This window comes from Fistularia commersonii, chromosome 2, assembly GCF_037954325.1.
Source record: "Fistularia commersonii isolate RoL2024-O1a breed Wild chromosome 2, RoL_Fcom_v1.0, whole genome shotgun sequence".
Classification (NCBI taxonomy): domain Eukaryota; kingdom Metazoa; phylum Chordata; class Actinopteri; order Syngnathiformes; family Fistulariidae; genus Fistularia; species Fistularia commersonii.
This window is the reverse complement of record NC_141285.1, coordinates 13,259,719-13,274,454: the sequence shown is the minus strand read 5'-3', so window position 1 is coordinate 13,274,454 and position 14,736 is coordinate 13,259,719. Positions and strand designations below refer to the sequence as shown.

The following is a 14,736-nucleotide window of genomic DNA, read 5'->3' as shown; positions in this document are numbered from 1 at the left end:
GGCTTCTACTGTGGCTCCCTCTAGCAGCCCCTTGGCATGGTATTGCAAGTGTTCTCAAGTAGCTGTAGTCTTTGTTTGATTGAAAGTTGTAATTCATAACATTATCCCTTGTATTTCATCTTACATGAAAATACCGGTGCAATTTACATCTTGTTAGAGTTTAGCAAAACCAATTTAGTCATCAGCATTCAGAACAGGTATGCTGTTGTCCAGTTGTGGATTCAAGTATAAAAAAAGATGCTCTCTAATATAAATTATAATATTATCTTAACAGTTGTTGCACAATTGTTGGCGTGGTGAAGTGAAGAACTCTAATTTTCAGTTGTCTAGACAAGGGCAAGAGTTGAAAGAGATATTAGTTTGTATTTCACATATTGCTGCTTTGTCATGAGACTGACAGATTCAGAATGAGAAATTTTCCACTAACAGACTGACTTGTTAGGACCAAAAAGTTTTGAATATACTAATGGATTTTTCCTTTGTTCGTGTTATATTGCCTAATTGGGATTCTATCAATTTTATCATGGCGAGGATTTATCATTCTATATCCATTGTTTTCACTTCTAAAACTCACTGTTGACTTCAGAATAGAGGAGTCAACATATCAAAGCAAAGAAAGAAGATGGAAAATTATTTGAACTTTTTAGCATGCAGAAAACGATTAATGTTAAAAGAATACAAATCAAATGAGCTAAAAATGAACATGCAATATTCCTCAGCAGGAATAAAATTCAGATAAAATAAATAATTACATATTTCACACATCATTCATTATCAGTGTGTATTGTTTAATTCAACCATGCTTGTATTCTTTCAAATTATATTTGTTTTAGAGGGGTATATGATAGGTAGTGCCTATTTCTCTCAAGGTGTCCTCAGAATGAACAAATAAAAGGTGTCGGAAATGGTGTTATACTGTAAATTACAGGTCCGAACCTGAGTGGGCAAATTACCCTCATGTAATAAGTAAGGTATTTCTACAACATTCGTCTTCTACATAGGGGACCTAAAAATAAAGAAGTAAATAATATTCCACACCATAAAATGAAACCAGTCTGGGCTATACCCATTTGTATCCCAACAAAATTACAGCGGTAGTACGTCTCTTTAGCATGAAACTTGCCAAGTACAGTTTAAAAACCAATAATTAAATCAACATAAATCTTTTTCCAACATAATTTAACATCGAATGTAACTAATTCAAAGTAAAAAAAAAAAAACTTTGTTCTTGTGTTCTCTGAGTCAAGCAGCAACTCCCAGTAGAATCATCACGTTTGAAATCAAGTTTTATCAAAATACTTTTTGATTTTATCAAAAACATTCAAAATGTACACAAGGCCAATGAGTAGTTAAAACAGGAACATTTTGCAATTTTACTGATCTACAAAATTTGGAAATGAGAAAAATGAGAATGTGTTAACCTGGATCCTTATCAATGTTTGCTGAATTTTTATATGAACAGGAGTTTGGAGCGCTACAAAAGCTCTTCAAAGTCAACATAATTGTTTGAAAGAATGTGATGGTGTGATTATTTAACAGTTCTCTCGACAGGATATTTGAGTAATAACTGACACTTGTGAATTGATTGATTGATTGATTGATTGATTGATTACCAGTATATTTGTTTGTAGAGGCTGTATGGTTCCCTGGTGTATTGTGGTTAGTGCTTTCACATGAATGGAAAGATGTTGTGAATCATTTGTTTGAATGAAATTGAAGACATGGTAACGTCGCAACAGTCTTGTATTGGATTTTTGTCGGGTCTACAGCTCCCTGTCATCCATAGCTCAGGGAGAGACAATGAATCTCTTGCTACCTCCAACTGATGGTAATGATATTAAGTGTAAATGTGGAACTCAAAGATTGGTTCAATATTTGTACTAAAACAAGTAAAAAGTTAAAACGTTTCAATTTTTTTGCATAGTTGTAGTTTAATTCTGATTTAATTAACATAATTTGGACAGATGAAGGCCAATGTATTAATTTGTATAAAAATCGGAATCCTAGCATTTAATTATCCAATTTACTTATAAAATCTGTTTTATGCTGTAGATAACTCCATGATCCATGACCTATTGGAGCACATTTATAGCTGCACTAAAATCAGATTTCAATAAATATCTTGAAGCGACTGTCACAGTCTACTTCACTGGATGATACTGCAGATTCTCTCAACCAGTGACAACTGATGCATATCAATGATGTTGCATTCAGATCATGGTTAGCCTCTCTACATGGCTGCGGGCATTCTATTAGTCTGCTGCTCATGCTTTCGGTGTGATGATGGAGTACAGCAGCAAAGCTAAATATTGTATACTCAAAATTATTTGGAATGTTTGCTTTTCATAGTGTTGTCAGGTCTCTTTCAGTAACATCACAATCTACCGAGTCATTTACATAGCGGCTGATGCAGGTGGCTTAACAACACTTAGACTTACAATTTGTAATTGATGATTTTGAAAAAGATGATAGGACAGTTTATCCTGAAACACTCGATATTGTCTTGTTAAATATGGATTATATCTGTATTCTTCTTCTAAGCAAATGTATACTTAACTCAAACTTAAAAGACTACTCAAGACACCCTATGCCAGATTTGGGATGGCATCGGAATTTAAAAAAGTTATAGTCTGGTAATAACAACAAATATTTAAAGGTGACACAAACTATGGATCAAGTTAATATAGGTGACATCCTCGATGAAAGTCTTGATTACTTTTTAAACCTTTATTTTGTTACCATATATACTTAGATTATATTTCAAACCACAGTTTGTACCAGTTTTACATTATATAAGAATACATTACATTCATACATTCACATTGTATGTGAATACATGGCAAAATGGCATGTGAGCATCGACACATAAAATCAATGAAGGAAGTAGAGATTCCGAGTCATTCAGGCAGAAGTGAAGACATATGAGATGGTCTGCAGAATTTCAGAAGAAAGGAGCTCTTCAGAGTTTGGATTGTTGACTCAGTACTTGACCAGTATAACTCGTTCTCACATCCAAAATCTTCTTTTTAATTAAGGCTTTTAGTTAGGCCCTTAATTTGTGGTCCATATTCTAGTTTTTGTACAAGGGTCCCCAGCTTCCCAGACTAGACATACATTTAACAAAAAAAGTATAAATGGTGAATTTATTCTACATGTGCCATTGCTGTAATTAGTCCACATCAAGTAGCATCAAGTATCTATGTGTAATAAACACAGATACAGAGGATGATCTCAAGATATGAGCGCATCAGCTGCAATTTTATGTATAATGTGTTCCAACACACTTAAAACAAACTATGAACATTTTACTGCCTGTCAGTGTACGGTTTGATTTGGTTAAATACACGAATGTTGACAAGAGTAAAATAGAAGGACACACTTATGTTTGTTTCTATTTCCTGAGTCTTTATTGTGCTGTCTGTGGTGTCTACCACTCTGAGTGTGGTGTAAATCAATTATTGCTCCAATGTAAATTCTGTGTTCACTTCTGTAATCTACTAAGTCTTTGATTTGACGGACTCAAAGACACCTTTGTTTTCAAAGGAAGCATTAATAGGCAATTTCTATGTGTGACACAGTTTTTTTTTCTGGCTTTGATTTTGTGTCTTTGAAACATACATCTATGAAAAGGGTAATGTGTTTCACAGCTGCTGTGTGTCTGAGCCTAATATTAGGCAAATGAATATAGAACAATTGGCACTGAAATGATAATGTAAAATATAATCACCCCTTGATTCTTACCTCCCCCAAGATTTGCATTTTAGTTCTGTCGTTATTTGGGAAAAAAACGTGTTTGGCAAATCTCTTTCATGATGACTCAGTCATTTACAAAGTGGTCCTTTGCAGTGCAATCCATTCATACATGTTTTAAAAAAACACATACTGGGTTCATAGTAAGGGGAAGGGCTTTTTTATGGGTCACAATTGCAAAATAATATAGCAATGGCACTTAAAAGTATGAATTTGTAACTTTCAGTGTAACATTTCTCTTGGTACTCTCTTAAATGGAAATATTAAAGCATAAATCTCTATAGAATACTGTTGCTGAGCATGATTATATTGTTCTGCACCGACAGCAGTTGCAAAGAGCAGAGCCAGCACATGATAATGTTAAGGCAAAAGGCAGAATGAAACTGGTCCGACATGGTTCCTTCTTTTTTTCAAAGTCATTCTCCCTGCTTTGCCCTGAAATGTATCAATGCAGGGGTGATGTCCGGAGGCTTCTTTCTTGGCTGCCACTCTTGAGGGTCAACCAGTAGTGCAGTCGCTTACTCAGACACAAAAACCCTTGTCTTTGCTACATACTGCATTTGGTGCAGACTGATGTTACAAATACTCGCTGATAGGTTGGGCCACTAGGTATTGTGTAAAATAAACAATAACAAAAAAAGAAGAAGAAAATCTGAAATTGAAACAAAATCAATGAATCTCATAAATTCATGAGATTATTTTTTTACATTGTTTTTTTTTTATGTAGTTATATCAGCATACATATTTCATGATGTCCTATTTGAGATACTAGCACAAAATGGATGCCGCTGCAGGCTCACAAAGAAGCAAATCCATTATACTTTTTTATAGATTCCTTACATCCAGGTCTTGTTTCTGCACAAGAACAGCAGTCAATTCTTTTGAAAATTTGTCTTGTCTGAATTACAATTTTTCTGATAAAAGCAAAGCATAGCATTGAAGGGTGTTTTAAGCTTTTGGTCCCAACAAATCTATCTTGAGCTATGGTCATTTTGCACGATATTAAACAACAAATCAACATCTAATCTATTTGCCCTCAACTAAGACTGGAAATATTCCAATGCTGGTAATAATTCAGGATTTTGTTTACATTTATATCTATATCAAATCCTATACATGTATTTTATCATCACTAAACATTGCAGTGGCTCCAAAGACTTCATTTTTGTGTGTGAGCCTAATATGTCTAAGAACACTATCTTCACTGTATCCATGGAAACCATCACTCAAAGAGAGTTGCAGCACATAAAACTGAGAAAAGCAGAAGCACAACACGAATGTAAATCAACCGGCCTACCAAAGCATTTCACAAGAGGTTACTTTACAAATTTTCTCTTGTTTTTTGATATTTCAATATGTCCTAAAAATATCTGTGTAGCTTCTCAGTCAACCACAACATAATAGTCTCCATGCAACTGTCTCCTGGCAATTTGACGTTTCAAATTTCTTCATTTCAAAATTGAAAGACCCATTAGACGAGCAATGTAACATAATAATAATAATAGTAATAATAGCTGACTCACTTCATATCTGCTTTCACTACATCCATAAATCTAATTGGTCTTCCTCTATGACTCCTACTTGGCAGTTCCAACCTCTTTTCAATATATTCACTATCCTTCCTATGTACATGACCAAATTATCCCAGTCTGGTTTCTCCAACCTTATCTCCAAAAAATCTCACATATGCTTTCCCTCTGACTGTCTCATTCCTGATTGTATCCATCCTCATCACAGCCAAAGAAAACCTCAACATCTTGATCTCGGCTACCTTCAGCTCTCCTTCCTTTTTCTTCAGTAAATATCATCAAAGTAAAATCAAGGAGTCTATTTCAGTGATCTCTTTTTCACTTTGTTGCATAACAATGTGGGGCAAAGTTCCAAGATCCAACACCTTTATGCTTTGATGTGAACAACGCCCCTCCAAACACTCAAGACAAACAAACATGCACACACACACATACATACACACTCTTTTTTTTCTTTATGAGTAGCCAATGAGAACAGTGCCATAATTCATTTCATGCAGCCTAATTAGGATGCGATTAGCAATAGCAATTTGTTTTATGAAAGCTAGAATTTTTATTACGTTGCAAACATAAACCAAGATAAAATGCTGCTTCCACACTCAGGTTTTTTTTTATGAGGGTAAATATGAACATGAATTCAAACAAAAAATACTGCACAATAGAAACATTTGGATTGTTCTTCAGTGACTTTTCACATTATTTTTCTCATAAATCACATATTATACAACTGCATTTTATCATTGGAAGTGTGCAAAAAAGGCAGTGTATTTTTCAGGGATAGTAAATCACAGCTGCAGGGGTACTAAACCATGCTGAGGCCATTTCAGGTTACTTTAGCTGCAGCACCTGGAATCGTGGGTTTCACCCATTAGATCCACGTTTTATGGACAACTCTATTTTCTATCGAGATCTTCAACAGTGAACTAAAGCTATCATTGAGCAGGTGCTTTAAAACTTTCAGATCTATCATTAGGAAATCTGTTCGTCAGGCTGACTTGCCTAATTGTCAGCTCATGGGTGTCCAAAGACTGTTGTGATGTTGTCTCAACAGCTACTGAAGTGCAATAATTGCAGCTTTTTTCTCTGACAAGATGTTATGATTTTGAGGAGGGGGGGATGATAGAAGCACAGCAAAAGTGAGAAAATGATGTTGGCAAAATGAATGAACGCATTTGTAACTGTGAGAAAAAATTGATAGGACTTTGTAAATATTGTTATCTGTTGGTGTCAAAAGATGCAGAGTTCAGTTTTTTTTCAAATGCTTGAATTAATAATAAGGTCAGAATATATTTCCATATTAATATAGGAAGCATGCCTTTTGACTTCTAATTTTGCTTTGGATAAGGTCCAAACATTTTTTAAGGTCAATTTTGAATAGTATTTTTTTTAACCCAGGTGACAAATGAAAAATAGTGGCTGCAGAAAACTGATATTTTAATCTTGTGTTCTGACTAAGGCATTATAATAAGCCTCAGAGGTCATGTTCAGTGGGCAGCTCCACAGATTGCTCATCCTAATGTCAGTGCTTGTTACAGCTGCTTGTTCAAAAGTGTCCATATCTACATGACCCCATTATGCATTCACAAGGGCTTGTGTTTTATTCCTTCAGGCAAATTTCACTACCATTTGCCATTACAGTCTCCACTGACTCGGATTGCAATATTTTATTTTATTTTCAATCATTACAACTAGAAGCTTTTTCTTTTTTAAGCTATTAGCTGTGACACATAACAGACACACAGAGGAATCAAAGGGTGTTTCAAAGTTATAGAGCAGCACTTCTTTCTTTAATGAAAGGAAACTATTTAGATAAAGTTAATGAATGCAGTAATAATATATAATTAGAAATGTTTGATAAATATGAGTGATTTAGCCTACTTAAAAATGACTAAACGTTAATGTCTAATGTTAAAATGTGTCTATGTTCAACAGAGCTTCTAAATACACAAGTAATCCCAGGAACCACCAACTTTTCCACTATAGTTATATAAAATATTTCTCCCAAAGGTTTGTCTGGGATCATTTACATTTAAAAATATGCGTTTGACATGTAGCCATACCTTAGAGAAGAACATGCAAACGAAACCCAGTCAAGCAAAGCTCCGCTCTTACTGCTGTGTGAAGAACATTCATCCAGATCCCAGAGTTCTATTGGTATATCCCATTTCACTGAAGAGAAGATGGAAGTACGATATTTCTGCACATAGTTTAGGTAAATGCTATGAACGAGCCATTGTGAACGGGCCTCTACAGCCTTCTATAGCTTACACATGCTGAAGTAATAGCATGATGAAATTACTTTCCCTAGGGTCTTTCCAAAGCTCAGCCAATCATTACTAAATGTATTTGACAATTCAGATACTTAACCAGGATTTATTTTGACCAAGTAGGAAAGCTGAAGTGTGGTGTGTTAGTGGGTGGATCAGTGTCAAAGTGATGATACCCTCATACAGAGGAATTAAAAGTAACAAACAAATCCCTCAGGGGTTAAGGTTTTGAAGATACCCTGCAAAAAATACAGAGGGAAAGTCATAAAATTATGTATTAAAAGTCATTAGAAAGTGACTAAATCAGATAGTGAAATATAAAAATAATGAAAAAAGATAGTTTACCTTGTTTTATAAATCTGCTTTAATGTTGCAACATTTACTACATTTACCTTTGAAAGTCCCTTTGAAAGAATGATTTAGATTGCTCAGTGTAAAACTATTGATTTGTCATTGCCATAGCCGCTTTAGAAATCTTGACCTTGTTGAAATGATTTTTTTCTCTCACTTTACTCATTTTGTTTTACTTTCACGCCAACCCAACATCTTACAGAGTGTCGGAGAACTGCTAAGAAAGCTCTTATGTGGGCTAGTTTTTACTGGCACACACAAACAGAATATCTTTATACCATTTTTTTCCTTAAGAACTTTCTTGTTCATAGAGAAACCAGTTGGTAATGTTTTAATTCCAGATCTCTCTTATCTATTTATCTGTCTGTGTGTGTGTGTGTGTGTGTGTGTGTGTGTGTGTCTGTCTGTCTGTCTGTCTGTCTGTCTGTCTGTCTGTCTGTGTGTGTCTGTCTGTTTATCTTTTTAAATTACCGTTCATTTCTTTATTTGTGTCTGCTCTACAATGTCCCTCATCAATTTCATTTCATTTTTTTCTGAAAAGGCATTGATTTATTGGCCTCATAGCATTTTTGGACATTAACTGTGAAAAAACAAAATGAATTTTTGAAGGAGTGTCGGTTTGTGTCCAGTCTTACAGACTCTCAGGTGTGTAACTCAGAGCCTGACCGAATTCCCAGTTGGCCTGAAGCCATCAGTGTTGGCCAGACAGATGAATCTAAAACAGGCAATGAGATTTTTGCCGAAGTCTTCCATTAAAGGGAGAACCATTTTGGTAAACTTAGTGTGAAGGAGGTATTTGGGCTAGACAGTGTGTCCCTGATCTTAATGCACAATGCCGAGGCTTTGTTTAGAAAGCCCCTCACGTTTCAGGGTAGGATAAGGCTGATCTTAACAGCAACTGTCAAAATACCACTTGTTTTACAGAAAAGATCTTGCCATTCCAATTCAAAATCTTGGACAAGCTTGGATAAGCCAGCAGCAACCAAGGAATGATGTTAGTGTTAGTTTAAGCAGAGTAAAGAAGTACACAAATTTGTGTGCCTGTTGCATACGAAAAGTGTTTCTGCCAAGCAGCTTGAAACCAAAAAGGGTGGTGTATTAATGTTATTAGTTGTTTTTGTGTTAAAAAAGCACAGCATTTGGCTGTTATAAAATGTCTTGGCCATCTGTATTTTATTCTCACGGTGCTAAGTGTTTGAGAAGGCACCAATGATTTACTGTGTGATTTTGTCAACATTGGTGTCCTGAATATCACATAAAGAAGTGTTCACAAAAAATGATTCTGTTGAGTTAGACCGTGTTTCGGGTTAATGAATTGAAGCTATTTTAGAGGCTATGAATCACTTTTCACTTAAATATATTTGAAGATTGAATCTTGACAAAGCACCATATGTTTCCATGAAAATCTTGAAAGGCAGAAAGGCATGTCTGTTTTACATGAACCTACCACTTGAATCTAACTTACCCCCTTTGGCGCTTGAGTGCCTGAAATTTCAGTCTTATTGTGGCTTCGTTCATCCCTCACCAGATGTAATAAAAAAATAATAAGGAAACTTGCCTTTTGAAGTCCACACCACAACACAGAGAAAGCAAATTCACCATCCTTTTTTTATATTCACATACATACAGTTTAAAATAAACAGAAGATGCACCAGAGGGATGGTGTTGAAATAAAATAGCATTAAGATTTATGAAAAATAATAGTAAAAGAAAACTCTGGAGACGGCATTATGTCAAAAAAGTTGAATATGTCCATTTAGCAAACAACATGCAGGTGATGCTTCATCAAATGCAATTTCCACTTCAACTTACTGATTTAATTCTCTGATTGACTGTTTCCTCCCTCATGATGACAGATGAGTTGTTTGAGTGGATTCATTGCCAAAACACACATGGGAAGATTTCATGTTGTTTTACCCTTCAGTCCACTGTGTTTGCTTTGCGTAAGAGTATATGAGTATAATACTGGAGTACATGCATTATGCTTGTTTTTTTCTCTACTGTGGTTTTTCCATTTTTGTATTAAAGTTTACACAATAATTTGCATGGATGTCTTGTTGGGAAGAACAGCAATCATGTCTGATTATCTGCCTTAGCTTTTCATCAAAAGAGTTTAGAGCTACATGTTCTGTGGTACCTGTTGACATTGATATGATTCTGTTGAGGCTTCCCATGCTGATGTTGAGAGAATAGAGAATGTATGAAAACAGGATTATGAGCCAGCCTGAAAATCACAAGACACTGTATGTCCCTTGCCTGCTGAGCAACCAGGACACCCTATGGCATGTAATATTTTGATATTTTCATAAACATGTCCTATTATTAGCTTGTCCTTCAGCACTTGTGACATCAGTCTGACTGCAGCAGTCTCCCTTCATGTCTTGGCTTTACACTTTGTCTGACTCACCAGTGGACTGTGCCTCCCAGCTGGCAACAGGCTGACACTCTCTTCCACCTCATTACCAGGAAGGCCAGTGAATGAAGTGAATGCACCCCCTGGTCTAGTTAGAGGTTGGCACCTGGGGCAGTACAATACATTATGTCATTTACCTCAAAGGACAAATAATAAAACAGATATAATGAACCAGTAAGTGAAGTAGCATGCAGCTGTGAAGTTTCCTTTGAAGTTTCATAGTTTCTTAGGCTGGAGATAAAAATTGAAAAGCATTTTGATTTTTTTTATACGCCTCTTCAGATCAGTGATTTTGTCAGATGCTTGCAAATTATGCTCATTATCTGCACCCTGAATAGACAACCAGTGCACAATATCTAATCATATTCTACCACTGTATTAGCAGGATTTCTGTTTTGACATAATGATATTTCATCTCAGAGATTTAGACATTTGAAGCCAGTGTTATGCATTGCTGATTCTACCCTTGATTTAGGTTCATATTTACATGTAGCTCACACCATCGTAGCTGTTGTTTTTTTTTCCTTGTTGTTTTTTCCAATAAAGAAACACATTTTTCACATTGGTCCAGCTGGATATGTTATTTCATATTTGGCCATTTTAGGTGCAGACATCTCATTTTGAATTTGCAAAAGCAACATTCATATTTATATTCAGTATTATACTAATTTTTCACAGTATGTATTACAGGAAGAAGTCCTTCAAAAATATAGTTGCAGAGAGGGTTGGAAAGCCATCCAAGAAAAAGGCAAAACCTTTTCCCTACAGACAAAACAGTCTGCATCCAAGTGGTTAAACAATAAGCAAAATGTATTTTTAATTGAGCATGCAATATTCATATTGTGTTGTATTTTTGGTGAGGACTAAAAAAGTAAGAGGTATTTTGCCCCAGCTCTGTATATATGTCTATAACAACCGCCACATACACTACATGCTGCTGTGTATACTTAGTGGAATAACTGAATAAAATACAATGCACATGTGGAATACCGCAAATCTCCACACTTTAATAATAGAGAAGTTATGTTCACTGAGCAGTAATTGTCCCAGCCTCCATCCACACATGAAGGTACATGTGCAGAAAAAAAAAGAGGAGGCAGGTGCTCTGTCCAAAAATAAATTAACCGCAAAGGATACAGGGGAGATTTATTCAGATAAGCAAAGATGAAACAAAATGTAAAAAGGTAAGCTACCGAGGGAGCTGTCACCTGAGACAGCTCCAATGACCTTTCTTAATTCTCATAATCTCACCTAAAATCGCCACTTTCTGTTTGCACCAAAGTTAGAGAGCATTGTTGCAAGTGAAATTAGTTTTAAACACAGCTCTCCTTAAACCGACATTGGTAATATTGAGTATAAAGGATCTGCTATCCCCCCAACTGCCTGTAGCATTGCAGAGAATTCCTGAATTATTCAAAAATATTTTGTGTTTCAATGTACTACCATTTCCAGGGCTGCGGCATAAAAAGGTGGGTGGTTCTGTCATGCACCTCTGTACTTAAATGAACTTGACACATAAACAGAAGCTCATTAACATAGTGCAGATATCTGTTATTAGTATGGATGGCTCGGTAGAGAAAGAAGCTTTGTACTATCTACACGTTAATAAATGAATCAGATGACTTCTGATATGTTTTGTGTTTTTTTTGATATACATAGAAATAGATCCTGAATATTACAGACAACATTTGCTGCTTCTGCTGGTTATCTCCTTCTTTGCTCTTTTAAAAATCTTTCAGAAAATATATAACCTAAACCATTAAACTGGCCAACTGTGTTTGGATTCAAATCACATCACCATGGGAGTCTCAATAATGCCACTAAATGAGCCAAGTTCTCATTAAAGGATTTTCAAACACTCTACTTAGACTTGATATGCTGTCTACTTTCCCATTGCTTCACCCTTTAACAGGCTTTATCCAAAAAAGGGCTTGACACATACAGAGAGGGCCAGCCCTCAGCACCCTCCCTTTAACATTAACTGAATGGTATGGACTTGGTTGCTTGGTAACAGGAAGCAATGTGAATCCCACTTTGTGCTTTATAAGATTTAATAATGAAATATTATGTGTGTTAGCACATTTTTGAAGCTGCAGCCATCTGATACATTCGGGATAATTTAAACCACTGACAGGGATAGGTCATATTTGTCTAAAAAGATTGAAATGAATACACATAGTGGATTGGTTTTAGTAGTTACAGAGAGACCTTATTAATGACTTGCCCATGTTTCAAATATTTGATGGAACAAGCACCTTTTAAATTTCAATCTGTAGTGGAAGTGGACACATTATTATCACTTCAGCAGTTGATGGTGTTAAATATGAAGCCGAGTGTAGCACCACAGCGCTGAATCCCATAGTGATGGCAGTATTGTTGTTGTAATTAGGACCAACACATCATGTCGCATGTGGCATTGTGGGCTCTTCACAAATCATATGCTGCAGAAGACCGAGAGGGACTGGCAGAGTTGGAGTTAGAGGCTGGGATAGGAAGATAAAAAGCAATACACATAAAAAATTTTGGGGGATGCACTCCAGTTTTAAGCTGATTTTTACTGATTGCTCGCATGAACATACCCCTGTTTCTCATTATCAGCATATAGCCGTTAAAACAATCTCTAGCATTGATTGAAAATACTTGGTTCATGGCCAAACTGTAGCTGATTTGTAAAGGCATTACATAGACGCATAATACTTGTATGTATTCAAACCAAATTATAGTGTCACAGAGGGGAAAGGGAGACTCAGAGGCTCCTGGACGTTTAGACAATTAGGGACTGTTTGTTCTGCCAGATAATTCATCTGACAGCACGTTTTAAAATGTAACTGTAATTTGACAACATGGTAACTTTTATTAAATATAGTGGTTGTACAATAATTTAATTAAACTGCGTCAACCTACAGTCCAGTCCCTCAACCTGCTGGTTACGCTAGATGATTCAGTGTTCATTATGATATGCAAACTGGGCATCATGAATAACTGCAGAAAGGTTTGTGAAGACTGTTAAATTATTGGATGTCTACAGTTATACCAAGCTTGACACTGAGGGACCAAATTGCTGCAGAGAATCTCTCTGTTCTCCCACGGTTCCGTTCTGATAGTCTATGGGTTTTAACAATCATTGAAAACCAGGTGTAGCTAAAAGGCAGTTTTTCTATCAGACAAGTTCCCAATGACATAATGCGATGGCTTTGACTATATCATTTGAATAAAGCCCAGGGGAATGTGACTGAATGGGAAGCGACCAGACATACAGTATCTGAAAATCTAAATGAAAGCAAGATTGGTAGATGTGTCAGGTTGACAGGCTGTTATTTACCGGCAGAAAATAAATGGAACTTGCTCAACCATAAATGCTGATCTTGGAAACATACCATGTGTGGGGGCGTTATTTACTTGAAACATTATAGTCAGAGGTTGTGATGCTCAAAAAGAGAAGCAGTCCACTTCTGCACCAAATATAATTTTGTTCAGTGTTTTTTCTTGCTAAATGCCAGTTGAGAATAAATTAAGTTGCTTTTTATATATTTGTTAGCTTTGGTCTTAGCCAGCCAACCAATAATTTCTTTTTGTATTTGTAATTATTCCCAAATATTGATCTGTTATTTGCATTATTTATGTTACTGTCGATATGTTAAAACAAATAAAGCTGAGACTGTTGAATTTGTCAGCTACAAGTGTCACCTTTGCCAGCGAGACACTGCATCAATACTTGAGTGCTGAAATGTACTGCAACAGTGATTTCATCTACCGGAAGTTATATGTCGTCATATAATGTGCATGTCATTATAATTACTTGACAGGATCTATCATAAGCCCTTAGAATTTGCATCACAAGGCTTGGATGAGAAATACAGATTTTTGTGATCAGATTTAAGTTTGACTATGTTGCTTACAGATGCGTTTCTGTTGATTCCTTTTAAAACCTCGGACAATAAGTGGTGCATTGAATTTATTTTCACAGCAGTTTTTTTTTGTTTGTGCGTTTTTTTTTTTTGTTTCTGCTTGGCATTCTCACTATTTTAAACATAGAATGTTGTCCAATTCGGCACATTTAGTTATCCTGATCAATTCAAAGCTGCAAAGCTACAGATAGAAGTGCCACAGAATGTTAAGTAAAAGCAAAACAAAACCAAAAAAAAAAAGGATGGGGGATGGGTTGAAACTGCAGCCATGAATAACTGTGCAGCCTGGCACTGGGAAGATAAGATGAAAGAAAATCTCCAGCTGATTTGTGCTCTTGAGATTCCCCAAGGAAGTTACTTCTGCCTCGTATGTCATAAGCTTAAGATATGAAAGGAAGTGGCTGTCTCAGATGTGTGGTAAGAATGTGATTTACACAAAGCTAATCATAAGCTGATCATGGAGGAGGTCACTAAATGCAAGCTCCCAAGACAAAGTTGACTGAGACACTTAAACGAGA

At 35.8% G+C, this 14,736-nt stretch overlaps 1 protein-coding gene across 3 annotated transcripts in view; it reads left to right on the top strand.

The window, feature by feature from the left end:
• The window catches only part of adgrb3 (adhesion G protein-coupled receptor B3), a 108,343-nt gene that overhangs the window by 13,807 nt on the left and 79,800 nt on the right, over window positions 1–14,736 (top strand). The gene's annotated exons all lie outside the window — the stretch shown is intronic.